Raw genomic sequence first — 14,300 nt, forward strand, 5'->3', positions numbered from 1 at the left:
AGATTATGCCAACCTTCCAAAATGCTCCTACTGTCTATTTTCCTTTCAAAATTGCTTTGTTGGAAAAAGTCACAAGTGTCTACAGTTACCTGACGACTGTAGTCATGTGATCACACCATTATCACACCATTATGTGTTAGCTGAGCTTATTCAAAGTATGTGCACCCTCACAAGGAGGGTGATTCGTTGCTTCATCACTGTTGAAATGTGATTACAGCCCTGTTTGGTGGCAAAGGAGTAGATGACTCTGAAATATCACATTTACTTTCTTGTCTGTGTGTGAGAGAGATTGAATAAGGAACGGGAATAGGCTGTTGGAAGAAGAAATGGACAAAATAAGAGAATAAGGGGATAAGGTTGAGAAATACAGAGGAAGAGACATAGAGAGAGAGAAAGAGAGAGAAAGAAGAAAGAAAGAGAGAGAGAGATAGAGAGATGGTTTTTGCCACCACTTTGTTAATGCCACTCAAATGGACTCATCCCTAACAGTAACAGTCACACAGTGAGAACGCCAGAGAGACACAGAAAGAGCCAACCTAAGCGCGAGAGCGCGAGAGAGTGAGTGAGAGAGAGAGAGAGAGAGAGAGAAAAAGAGAGGGGAGTGGAGTGGAGAGCACACAGATCCGTCCTCTGTAGAACGCCTACACAGTGTCAGTAATAAAGACACAGTGCTGTAGGTTGGGGGCTAAAGACTGGGTCTGTGTGTAATCCTGAGAGGTGCGCTAAAGTGGCGTCGTGAGAAAAGACACAGAATAAGCTGGGGGAAAAAAGAAAAACAGCGAGGGGAAAGAAAAAAGGAAGATCAGAAGACAAGACAAAGCCTTGAGACACACAGATGTTTCTTGTCTTTTCGGGGTAAGGAACTTTATGTCTTTCTTTATGAACTTGTAACCAAGGCAATGACATTTAAAATGTAATGCAGTATGTTTAGATGATTGTGGCTTAGGTCTGAATCATCACAGATAATGAAAAAAAAAGATTAAGAATAAGAATAATATCTTTGTAAACATTGTCTAAGGAATGATGCTGGAGCCTTGTGGTTTGGCATCATCAAAGTGTATCGGAAAAAATTGGCAACAATTCAAGTCGACAAGCCTAAGTTGTGCTGTTGAGCAGAGATCGGCTTTGGCCTGATTTGTTTTTTTTCTTTCATCCTGGGTGCCAGTTATCATTGGCATGCCAGGCACATAGTAATGAAGCAGATTCAGATTCTGCCATTAACTTGGTCGTAGTGAAAGGGGAATGCGCCGTGCAGGGAAATTTCACAGCAAAAGCGATCACAAAATAAGGTGTCTGTGGGGTGCCACTGAATGCATTGTGTGTGTGGGCGTACCTGTGTGTGCATTCAAGGGGATGCATCTGTCATTTCATTGAAGTGATCAGCATCCAAACCCTTCCTCCCTCCTTCTGTCTCTCTCTCTCTCCTCTCTCTCTCTCTCTCTCTCTCTCTCTCCCGCTCTCTCTTTCTTTCTCTGCTGACCCTCCTTTCTTTTCCTCAGTTGCCATCTAGCTGTGTACTTGGCTACTGTCTTGGCGCAGTTGCTTTAGTGTTTAGAGTAATTCTGCACTGTTTCTCCAACGGCAGTCCAGTGATTATCCACCTCCGCGAGCCTATCTGAGGTTAGCTGAAGGATTTAATTCTCCCCTGCCTGTCCTTGTGATACGAGCCAGTGTGTGCATGTGTGTGTGTGTGGGTGTCATGTTTAGGAGTTGAGCTCAGACATGTGAATATTCTGGCAGGGGTCCGGTGTGTTGCTGTTGTATATAGAGACACCGTTGTTTGGAGAGGAGAGAGTAGGAGTGGGTGTATTGAGTACATATATCTATTCTGTTCAATCAAATGCATTGCCCAAAAACTGGTTATATTTTTGTATTTTTGCCAAACAATGTTAGCTATGATGCATATTTTGACAATCCTGAAAAGAGTTTGGGAAATGACATCAAAACTTATATTTAAATTTGTACAGCAACGACTTGGCTCATAAAACTCCAACCCATAAATAAATGATTGAATCACTAATAACTTGTACCCTGAAATTAGACACATGGCTTGGCTTGTCAACTAGACTGGAAATATAATTGCATCGTTTGTTCCTTGTAATGTTGATTAGCCTTCAGTCCTGTCTATGGCTGTGACTATAGAAGGCAAATGTGCATCCATTTCTTGCATGATGATGCTTGACTCTTGCCCAGATTCCATTACAGAGTCCATACATTATTGTCATTATGACTGCGCATCATATTGCAGAAAGATATCCTTTGGTAAAATGAAAGCAAATCAGAAAGCAAATAATTGGTGGGCTAAGATGTATTTAAGAGTATAGCCAGCATAATTTATTGTACTTCAGTTACCAATGTCAATGTCATATATATATATATATTATATATATAGTCTGAAAATTGTAAAATTATAAAAAAATCTTATAAAATATAAATGGGTGACAAATTAAAGCCACCAGAGCCACCATGAGCCACCAGAACATGGCATAGATTCTGAAAGTATTCACTGGAGGGATAAATACCATTCTTCCAAAAAAAAAAAAAAAAGTTGGGTGTTTTGACTTTTTCCTCTAATGTCCCCATTAGAGGAAAGAGTCTTTCCTCTAATGGACTCAAACCATGCCAGCAAAATGCCAGAACATAACAGAGCCACCAGTTTTTCCTTTAATCTGTCACCCATCTGTAGCTATTTCACTGCCAATTTTAGCATCTGACAAATATGTGAAAATGTTGTGTAGAGTTTCTCTGTTGCTTCCATCCGACGTCTCCAAACTGCTTCAGGAACTCAAGTGCAGTTCTGAAATTCACAAACGTTTTTTACGTAATCAAAGCTGCCTATATTCCTGATGTAATTTAGGTGTTCTTATCCCTCTCAAAATAATATCCTATTAGGAAAAAAAAAAGGATCATCAAGGGTTGGTTGGATAGTTTACAATTCTAGCTTTCTAAAGGAGTTCTATTTGGATCCTTTCTCCAAAAAGGAAACCCACTGTTGTAGGGTTCCACTGTTGTAGGGTTCGTCAAAGGGACAAACCAAGTATCCTTAGGCTGCTGGATAGAACATTTTGGTGAAAATAAAGACGGAGGCGTTTGTCTATGTAATGCGCTAAACTAATGGGATATTGCCTCCCAATTGGCTTAGGTTGCTAAGTTGCACTGAGCTCCATCTCATACTCTGCATTAAGCCCTCCTCTAAATGCACTGCAGCCTCCAGGAACAAGATCAAACATTTCAGGTTGACCTTCAAGGTTCCTCCAAGTAAAATTTGTCACCTGAGACAATTCATCTAAAGAAAACTGTGAATAGGTCCCAAAGCATATAAGCCCAACAGCCCAGAGACTGTGAATTTATATTATTTGTTCTGTCCTATGGGACTAAACACCTTCAGCCAGTACTGTTCGATCAAAACTAGGTTATTGAAACTGATATTAGAGGTGATTGTACCTCTGTTGCAGGAACACAAAACAGCCATTTCACATAGTGCTCAGGCACAAAAAGTACTCGCTGAAGACCATGCGAATAGTACACTTGATCCTTCTAAAAATAAAACCACTGGAGGGCTGACCAGGCAGCTGCAAACAATTAAAGAGTCCACAAATGCAAATAACCTAGATCCAGCTCCTCAACCACTATACAGCCTCTTTTGCAGACTTTTTTAAAAATTATTATCTGAGACTTTTCTATACTCCTGGTATTATTAGCAAAGTCTTCATTCTGCAGGTAAGTTTGCAAAAATGTGAGATGTCGCACTTCTTGCACAAAACATCTGTTAAATCCTGCTTGTCTCCCTGTGTTAGTACCAGTGAAAAGGGAGGAGTAGAGCAGGTGCCTTTGAGAGAGAGAGAGAGAGAGAGAGAGAGAGAGATCCAACAGATGAGCAGAGTCAATAAAGACAGATGTCCCAATGATTAAGGAGTAGACACAGGTTGCTTGCAGGTGTAGCTTTTGTCTCACAGGTCTGCCACGAGTTAAAGGACCTTATCGATTAGAGATGTAAGGGAACTGATCTGTGTTGGATACTAACTGTATACAAACTGAATGGTTATTTGTCGTGGATGGACATGCCATGATTTTGCATGTATTAATACTATGCAGCTTCAATGCCTCAACATTCAAGGTTTGACATCTAATTAGCATTCCAGTGATGTCCCACTTATTTAACTGCTGTAGTCCCATTTTTTATCTTGGATCAGCCCCAGAGGAATTAAAGAATAATCCCAATTACAGTGGTTTTAAAACATGTAGATGACAGTTTAGATATGAACATCACTCCAAGAGAAAGCTTGGAGATACCTGAGAAATAAAGGTCTAGTCAGCTTTATTAAGACAGAGCAGAGAGATTTAACTGGGATGGTGTTTGCCATTAACACTACTCAGACAAATGGGCGTTATGTTGATATATTTATCTATTTCTCTCCACCTGTCTGTCTGTCTTGCATTCTCTCTGAGTTAAGCTTAGCTTAGACAGCCAGAGGCAATACCTGACTCTTGCCTGCTAGGAAGCAGAAGTACTGCAGATGAGCACTCTGTGCTTGCATGTGTGTTTTGAGTGTGTGTAAGTGCTCTTAGGTGTCACCTTTTGTCCTGGTTGGAGAGCACAGGCATTGCCAACGTCTGTCTAACCGAGAAAGGAGAATGGGGGAAAAAACTTGTGCTGTCACACAACATTTTTAGACATACTGCCTTTTCAATATGGTGTACTCCCGTCAAGTCTTACACACACACACACACACACACACACACACACACACACACACACCATGATAACCTGTACATGAACCTGAAACTTTCCCAAAGCACTGAAACAGTGTGCAGCTTTTCTTTGGGTAATCCTTCATTTATATTGTGAATTTAAAGCAAAATATTAATAAAATATTTTTAAAAAAGCAAAATATACCTTTCACAAATATACACTGATAGCAAAGTTCTGTTCTATGCATTTCTCTCAAATACAAACAAGTGTCATGCTACACTATGAACAGAAGGAAGGAGAGACAGAAAGAACGGTGATTGTATCCCTCAAGAGCATAGCTGAATGAACAAACAGATCAGTCTGCCATTTTGCAGCCATTGATGAATACAAACGGTGATGCCAAAACAACTTGGTTGGATTTATTGGATAGCAACATGGTTAATAGCACTCATTTGTAACTTGACAGGATGCCAGTTTACCTGCCACACCACCTCACCGTCAGCAGGTTTTGTCTTACTAGCCACTTTAACCAGACCTCTGTCTGACCTCTTTTACACCTTGGAATTGATACCTATAATGTTAATGCATTCATTTTTAGCTCAGACCAAAAAGGCTTAGTCATCTGTATAAATCCTAGGTATGAGAGAGCAAGAGCATGGAAAAGGGCTGGAATTGGACTGGAGTTCAGAATTAAACAGGTCACCCAGGTCAATTCACTGGACAATAATGCTATAGCACTTCATAAATAATGCTGAGAAGGAGCCCATCTGTCTATCTGGCGAGCACATTACTAAGTGCATAGTGCATCTTAAAACAAAATTTGATGGAATGTATCGATCGCAAGATTATACGACCTTCTCATCAGTACAGTCTTGACCCAAGTGCAATGGCATATACTAGGTGTGGCTTAAACTATATCAAGCTGCCAAAACCAATCTCAACACTCTGAATAAAGTCCCTGTGCTCTTAGCATGGGAATATCTGAGCACTGGGGAAGTCAGGTTGCAAAGGTTTCTCCATCCAATTTTTCTCCAATTAGTACTAATATCAGTCAAGTCCAATGAGCCAAAAACACTGAGCCCTTTAGGAAATGTTAAAAAGAGCTGGGATGGCTAGTCATAGTGAACAAAATGAGAATGTAGTTAAATCATTATGCCACCCTTTTTTTTTTCCAACCTAATCTCTGTCTGTAGTGTATGTGTGATTACCACAGATAAGAAGTTTGACACTTTTTGGTCAAGCACATATAAAAAAGACATGTGTTCCCATTGTACACACCTGAGAAATAAAGATCTAGTGTGTTTATTAAGGCAGGACAGGTAGATTTATTTGGAATGGGGCTTACCATTAACTCTACTCACAGCAATGGGCATTATATTTATATCTTTATCTATCTGTATATCTCTGTAATCTATATAATACAGTAAAGTAACCAGAATTACATGTTACCGTATTGTTCCAATGTTCAAAAGCTGGTTAAAACTATATTATATAGTTTCATCTTTAATAAATGGTATACTAGCACTAGTGTAGTCCCTACCATTAGTAGGAAAGTATTACAGTAACAGACTCACCTTGGGAATTATTAAAATGCCTGCCACAGTGGCTAAGAGTCAAAATGCAGGAAAGGTCAATGAGATGATGGGTTGGAGGCGTCCTGAACGTCCCAGAGTGAGTGTGAGAGACTGACTGCAGCTGCCGCCTGTGGCTCTGAACATTCATGGAATGTCACAATGTACAAAACTGAATAATTCATAACGTACCCTAGTAAATTAAATTACAGGAAAGTGGCTCGAAATCAGATGCACGCACTCTTTCTCACACACACATGTAAGGTATATAAACTCCCTGTTTTTCCTTAATATTTTTTAATCAAACAAGGTCATATGTTAAAGCAGGTAATTTGCTTATGTAAAAAAGATACATATTCCTGAGTGCCAACATTCCTATTTAAGCATGGTATTTCTATCTTGCCAAAAAGCCGAACTCAGGGAATCTCCCGTATGCAGTCTTCATGGTGGTACACATTTATTCAACCAAGCTGAACTCATAGTTACATAGTCGCGGTACTGATCAAAGATTGTATGGCTAATCATTCCTTGTCATGTTAGTTAAATCTTAATGTTGGCTGCCATGAGATCAGATCCCCAGCTTCCCTTTTTTTATCTAATAAACCATTTAATTTATAGATGTTTCTTATTGTATCACAGGTAGCAAAAATGATCAAATAATGTATGGTATAATGATTATATTAATTAATATTATATCATTACTCGCTATTAATAGTGAATAGTTAGCATCTAATTTTCAGACCACAATATAAATTATATTATATTCCCTAATAATTTGTATGCTCACACTTTGATTTTATAACTGCTTCCAACCCTTGGGCTATCCATATCCGTATCCCGCATCAGATTGTTTGGCCAATATTCATTCATTCTGATTTAGTATATCTGTTATAACTCAAATAGATTACATTGCCTTGTTCAAATCAGGTCTGGAGACTGCGAGGGTCATGATAAACTGTCTTTTTAAAATACTTTTGCTATTGATTTTGCCTTATTTTTTGTTGCTGGATATAACTCACATTTATCACATTTATTTATTTTGATTTCTTTTTTTTTTTTTTTTGATAAATTGCACTTTTTATATATTCCATAGCCAATGGCTGTTCAAACCTTTGCACTCAACTTTTAATAATAGGCTTCACCCATAAATGGAATGGTGGAGACTGGCATGGTATTTAGAGGAAGAAACAAAGTAGCTATGAATCTAAATACTGTTTTTATGTACTCTAATTTTTTTTAAAAACTAATAATAATACTTTCTGTTTTAGGCCACGCCTTTGGCCTTTGGATTGAAATCCGAATACAGATATGAATGTTTGGCGTGCTAAACAGATACAGATACCCCTAGTCCACACTTTGGATTGGAAGTGTATAACAGAAGGCTGCATAACAAAAATGTTATGTAAATGTACAACACAGTATTTGAAAGTTTAACACAATGCATCAGTTATACTGTACATTAATCTATGTACTTCATCATGCAGAAACACAATAATAATTAGAGATAGTGTTTTGCCAGAGGACAATTCTCTGCATTGCCAAAGACCTACTGAGACAGCAGAGAGAGACAGAGAGAGAGACAGAGAGAGAGAGAGAGAGAGAGAGAGAGAGTGAAAGAGTATGTTTATTCAAGTCACAAACACATGATTTCACCAAATTTATCTACTGCAATTATCACACTATAACACTATTTAGATAATCCAACAGACACTAGCGGTTATTCTATAGTCCTCTCTAGACAGCAACTGTGTGGTTATACTTAGCTATCTCAAAATAAATACCCACGCTCAAACTCACACTTTCTTTTCTTCTTCTCTCTAAAACACCCATATGCAGGCATGGCCTTATGCTATAGCGCCTATCTTCTTGTAATTTTCATTATTGCAGGCAATGTAGCAGCTACAGCCCTCTGCTAAGTGTCACTGGAAATAAGGGGCTTAATGAGTGACACAAATTGAATGTTGTTCTCTCCATCCAGGAAGGTTGAAGGAAATTGAGGCAAACCTAATGAGCAGTCTCTTCCTCGCAGCGTCACCTGACATCAATGACTGGTGACAGTCCAGGGAGGAGACGCCTCGCCCCGGGTTCTTCCCAGCTCAGTGTGACATGATCCAGACTGCCATGGGCCATCTGTGCCTGGTAGAGGCCTAAGTACCATTCTGCCCACCCACCACCTCCTGGAGCTTCCTGTTGCACTTAATCACCATGATCTACATGTTGTTCTTCTCAATGGCAGCCTCTCTGTCTCTCATTCTCTCGTTTTTCTCCATCAACACTCCTCCTGCACATAACATAGTCCTTATGGACACAAAACACCTGCTTGTCTGCGGGAAAGGGACACCTTGGTACAGCACAGCATTATAAATAACAGATTAGCATTATAAATGTGTGCTATCTACATGCACAGCAGCATCTCTACTTAAAGGAAAAACCCAGCCTGAATAACTTAATCTTTATAATTAAAATGTGATCTTCATTGGGGTCCAAGATTTATTTTGTAATAAAATTCTCATTCTTTATTCTCTCACTTCTCTAGTTTAAACTTCTTTCATCTATATGTTGGTCTAGTTTCACTTTAGACAGCAGGTACATTAGCTACGTTACTCACAATGCCAGTCAGCTATCTGCTGATTGTGGGAATTATGCTGCATTCAACTCACCTCGGAAATGGTAGGTCGGAGCTCAGAACGACGTAATTTCGACCTCCATGCATTCGAGATACAAAGTGGGAAAAAAAACATTGACGCCTCCATGTTCTTCTTTTATTAGCAACAAGCTATCCAGCTAACTGTGATGAGTGATGTGTCACCGTAAGAAGTGCTACTTTGTTTACTGATGAGGCTGTGCACAACCATGTTGGTTTGATGTCACCTGTTGAACTTGGATGACCTTGGAGTTGAGAAGACCACCCTGAGTTCCTGAGTAGGAATTCTATACACTGAGGGGGAACAATAAGTTGTGGGGATATTTATTGTTTGTTTGTTTGTTACTTCCTGGTCGTACATCATGAATTATGAGTTACAACTGTGTCATGTAGCTGCATTATTGCATTGTGGAACTCTGAGTCCAGCGCTTGCTGTTTCCACTATGTTTACACTGGATTTCTCATTAATATGACATTGAACACCACTGGAAAGTGGTGAGGGAGAATGAAAGCTCTTGCTTGTTTGTTTTTAGAAGCTAACAGTGAAATCTGATCATTGTTCCTTATGTTTGAGATAACGAAGACATGGCACCAACTAACAAGTTAACATCAGAATTGCTAAATACATCAATAATATTTCAATGTAAACATTTTATGCATTTCAGGGTGGACTTTTCCATTACGTGCATGTCCAGTGCATGTGCAGGCAAAAGTAATGCAGCACTGCTTGTGTATGATTTCACAAAGCAAAATGCATTGTGTGTATTTAATGACTGTGGATGCATTGAATTTAATTAGATGCTACCTCTTGAATTTCCAGAAATTCAAAGGCTGACTATTCTCCTTACTGAAATCAGTAAAATGGGCAAAGGCAGAAGCGAGCTCAGGTGGCTGAGTTTACTTTTAATTAAAAGTGAGTGCCTGTTTTTCACTGCATAATGGTAGAGACACTCATCGTACATCCAGAGAGTTGGCAGGCATGGAGGCGCCGATGGGTGAAGCATTGATTCAACCACTACAACTACAAACCTCCAACCTCCCCCCCCACACACACACACACCTCCTCCCCACCCCCCACATGTGTGTTTTTTTGCACTGCCTCTGTCCTGTGCTTCCATTTAATTTAATGTGCCACACTTTGCCCGCGAGCATGTGCTCCTTATCTGATTCATTGGGCCATTTAAACGAGAAATTAAATTATATTCTTCAATACGCTCATTTCCAAAAGAAAAAGTCAAGGCCGCAAGATCATTTATTAAAAGCAGACACTTCCCTTTCCTAGCATTCCTTCTAATTCATGGGGCACTCTCGCCAATAAAAAGAAAAAAATCCTATCAGCTCTTCTCCGCTTCCTCCCTATGCTCTGTTGATCCCTTATTTTCTCCCCTGCTTGAGGTAGCAATGGAGAAGCCTCTCCTCCTCCATGGGCCGCTCTAATAAGACTCATTACGTACAGGAAATTGATCAGTGGGAGGTGCCAGTGCCTGGGACGGAGCCGTACAACGACACAAACTAATTTGTCATTTAGGGGTTTGTGCTAAGATAATTTCCCAAACACCTTTTTTGCACAATTAGCACTGATACGGAGATCTATGCTTGCATTGAGGGGAAAAAAAGAAAGAAAAGCAAAGTCTTAGAACTCCGCTGGACTTTTCTTCCTCCCTTTTAGCATGAAAAGCTAATGAAAAGTAGGAACTCACAGGAGATGTACTAAGTGTTGAAGATTTATACCTGTTGGGAATGTGGTTGTAAATCATGCTGGCTGTGTATCTAAGAGTTTATTTGCTCTCCTCATTGCTGATATATGGGTCAGCATTGCCTAGGGAAGGTTAAGTGTATTTCAATGCCCTCAGTTGTATGAAAGAGAGAACAGGAGGCTGGAAGTTTTAATGGCTTATCCTGTAAAAGACATGTTCCAATTAAACAGTAAGGCAGATACACTCACACATCTTGCACTGACGCTTATCAATCAGATACAACACTTGCCAGAGAGTCTTGCTAAAGAGTGGCATAAAATCTCTATAAAGGATCAATCTTTACTAATTAAGGTTTTTCAATCACAATTTCTCTGGATAAAATACACCACACAACCATCTAATGCCAAAATGGAGCCATGCGCTATGCTGTGCTGTGCTTTAGCATTTAGCCCTTTTTTTTAAAATGCAGCTTCCCTCAGCTCAGCATGCTAATGGGATATTTAAGCTAGCGTCTGCTTCACTTATCAGGGTTGCAAACACCCACATATATGCACCCACACACTCATACAAGCCTCAGACATCAGAGGATGAAGAGAAAAACACGTTTCTCCCTCTGTACCACTTTGAACCCCGCTCCCTGAGTCATTTCCTCGGCATTGAAAAGCTCCACCATGAACAATCTCATCCACCGCAGTTTCTTCCACTTCTTGCTCACACATAATCACTTTTAAGAATTAACACTGTGTAAATTGGAGGACAGACAAAGGTTAGAGGAACGCAGTGTACTAGCAGGGATGGGAAGTTCGAGTCAATTTACTGAGTCAATTCTTTTGAGCTGTCCATTTCAGATGAATCAAATATCCAGTTTGACTGATTCAGTTTTGCTCAGGAAAATTTAAAACCTCCAAATGTGGCATATAAAGCATGTAAGCTTGTACAGTATGCACAAGGAAACTGCATTCACAGTTTTTACCTATCGTTTTTATAGGATTTGTTTAAAGCATCTATCATCAATCTAGACATACAATACTCAATACTAAAAGCAAATCCTGAACATGTTTTGCTGTGCAGTATCTCTATCAAATGCTATAAGCTTTCGAAACGTAATTCATACATTTAAGATGCCACATCATTTGTGAAAAGTGTCTACATGTACATTATACATTTATATTATATTAGCATAGCAACTAGCCAAATATCCAAGTGGCTTATGGTACCATTAGTTTCGTTTTTTGGTGAGTGAGTGAATCAATTTATGGATTCAACTTTATTATCAGCTTAGTTGGGCTTGTATCAACTCACAACCAACAAACTAGCTAGCTGGCTAAGGTTATGTCCACTGATTGAATACTTTCCTTCCAGAAACATGTCCCACTCATAATCACATGATTTTGCTCCACCCCAGCGAAGAAATTAGCAAGGTCAAAATGATGTGGCCGCTGCTTAATATTGCCACACAAAGTTCAGTTCAGATGGACTTCTCAACTGGTTCCCTTAATTCATTAAAAAAACAATCCATTCAAAAGAATGATTCATTCACAAGTTGGTCATCATTAGGACACAATCATCTAATGTTGAGCACTGATCTCCAAACAGATCTGGACTCAGAGGGTTGTTGGTTCACATATAGTACATAGATATGTTGGGTTTTGTATTGTTTTGTTTTTAATAGACATTCTTAAAGGTTGACAGTTTGAGGTTTTTGTTAACCAATGAAGCTAACATGAAGCAAATTATTATGGGAATGGTATAGATTTCAGTGGCAGATGGTGTTTTCTGACACAGGGGAAGCCTAGGTGTCAGTTAGGCAAAAGGTATTTAGCACTCAGGACTTTAGCATATCAACCCTAATGGCGGCAAAGCAAGCAAGAAAATAGTAAGAACAGCTTTAAATAAAAAGATTTTGCTAATCACAGCTACCACAGCAGCTAAACCTGGAACAGACCAGCACTAACCGGCATACACCAGACTGAACATGCTAATTTTGACATTCACTAAATGCTTGCTAGCTAGCTACCAAATTATTTCAGTATTATTAATATAAAACAAAAGTGAATGAAAAGTGAACTAATAACTCTGTTGTTACCCTATAGTTGTAGTAATTTACAATGTCTACACTGCAATTAGTAGTGGCATTATGTGGCAAACAGCCATATAATAATTGCTAAATTTTTGTGAATATGATATCTGTACTCACAGTAGTCTTTAACAAATTACTGCAGCACCACTGAGCTCAGAATTTGACAAAAAAAAGCACAGATATTGTCCATATAGTCTGAAACCTTCTCACTGATGCATTAGTTTAATTATTCATAGTTTTTTATGAGCTCTGCCAATGAGCAAGTAAAGAAGCCAGGTTTCCAACCCTTATGATAAACCCAAACATGATGTGAAATTTTTGTAACAGGTGTGAACACGTGTGTGTGTGTGTGTGTGTGTGTGTGTCATTCTTTCTTTTTTTTTCTATTCGGATCATTTCCTGTTCACTCAATGTCATCCCCTGAAGACATATGTCTGTGTGGACTCAATATGACATTTAAAAGCTTTTTTACAATACAATAAATGTTGAGATTTTATACATTTAAAGCAAAATGTTTTGTATAAGCCATACGATTCTACTGAAGTCTCCTGGTTTCCTAACATTACAATAAATTGTACTTTGAACAGAGGAATAAGTGCAGTGAGTAAGTGCATATGTTCTATATCTTATATCTACTGGAATAATGATAAGTAATACAGCTACACAATTAAACATTTCATTTCTACATTTTGTTCAGTTAAATTTGATGGCAAAGCTGTATTGCTCATGCAGTATTAAAGCATTCACTTGTGCTAGATTTCAGCCAAGCCAAGAATATCAGGGTCATCCTGAGGCCATGGTACGTCTGTAACATAGTGCAATATGTCCACTGGGTGAGATTGGGGCTGCTTTTTTTAAAAAAAAAAGAAAGGAGCTACATTCATAATGAATGAAGCAGCAGCAGCAAGACCAAGATGGTGAAAAGAAATGAGAAGATACAGAGTATATACTGTATATTAGGGATGTAACCGAATATGAATCTATTATTCAGAATGAACAGATAATGTGTATAGGAAATAGGACAAGCACTATACTTTGAGTATAAATCCAAGTACAAATACAGACATGAATATTTAATATTAAACAGATATAGATAGTGGCATTGCATTACACCCCTAATATTGTTTAGGGGGGTGGAAGGGGGATCATGCCAGTCTGTACAAAGATAAAAATGTTCTTGCTGTCAACTTCTGTGTTGCATAAGAGAATTCAGTGTATGCAACAAGCACTGAGGCAGCAGGACATAAAAACATGTCAATTTATTGATCCTCATTTCAGAGTTAAGCATTTGGAGAGCATGTGGCAGTACCATTAGCCAAATCCTGACCTTTACTAGAGCACTTGCAACTTCCATTAGCATAAAGAAGACAGGTTGATATTTGATTTAACATTCAAATGTTTTATATGTGGGAAAGAAAAAAAGCATTTGATATGGTAATGTCCCCTAAATGCACAGCTTGTTGCACTGCAATTTTAATATGTTTGAAGAAACAGCTCTTTAAACTATTGTGATTTGCAGCAAGTAGTAAAATGACTATTTGCATAATAGCTAGGGATGGAGATGAGAGTGAGTGACAGCTTTAACATTTCAAAGTAGAAAAAAAAGAGAGTGTCA

General features: G+C 38.8%; 1 protein-coding gene across 1 annotated transcript in view; it reads left to right on the plus strand.

Moving 5' to 3' along the window:
- The first annotated feature begins 568 nt into the window (after positions 1 to 568).
- lrrn2 (leucine rich repeat neuronal 2) overlaps positions 569 to 14,300 on the plus strand; it is a 52,531-nt gene continuing 38,799 nt past the window's right edge. Inside the window, exon 1 of the mRNA XM_026935175.3 lies at positions 569 to 855. The gene's annotated coding sequence lies outside the window, so the exon portion shown is untranslated. The remainder of the gene's footprint in view (positions 856 to 14,300) is intronic.

Source organism: Pangasianodon hypophthalmus, chromosome 20, assembly GCF_027358585.1.
Source record: "Pangasianodon hypophthalmus isolate fPanHyp1 chromosome 20, fPanHyp1.pri, whole genome shotgun sequence".
NCBI classification, from domain to species: Eukaryota; Metazoa; Chordata; class Actinopteri; order Siluriformes; family Pangasiidae; genus Pangasianodon; species Pangasianodon hypophthalmus.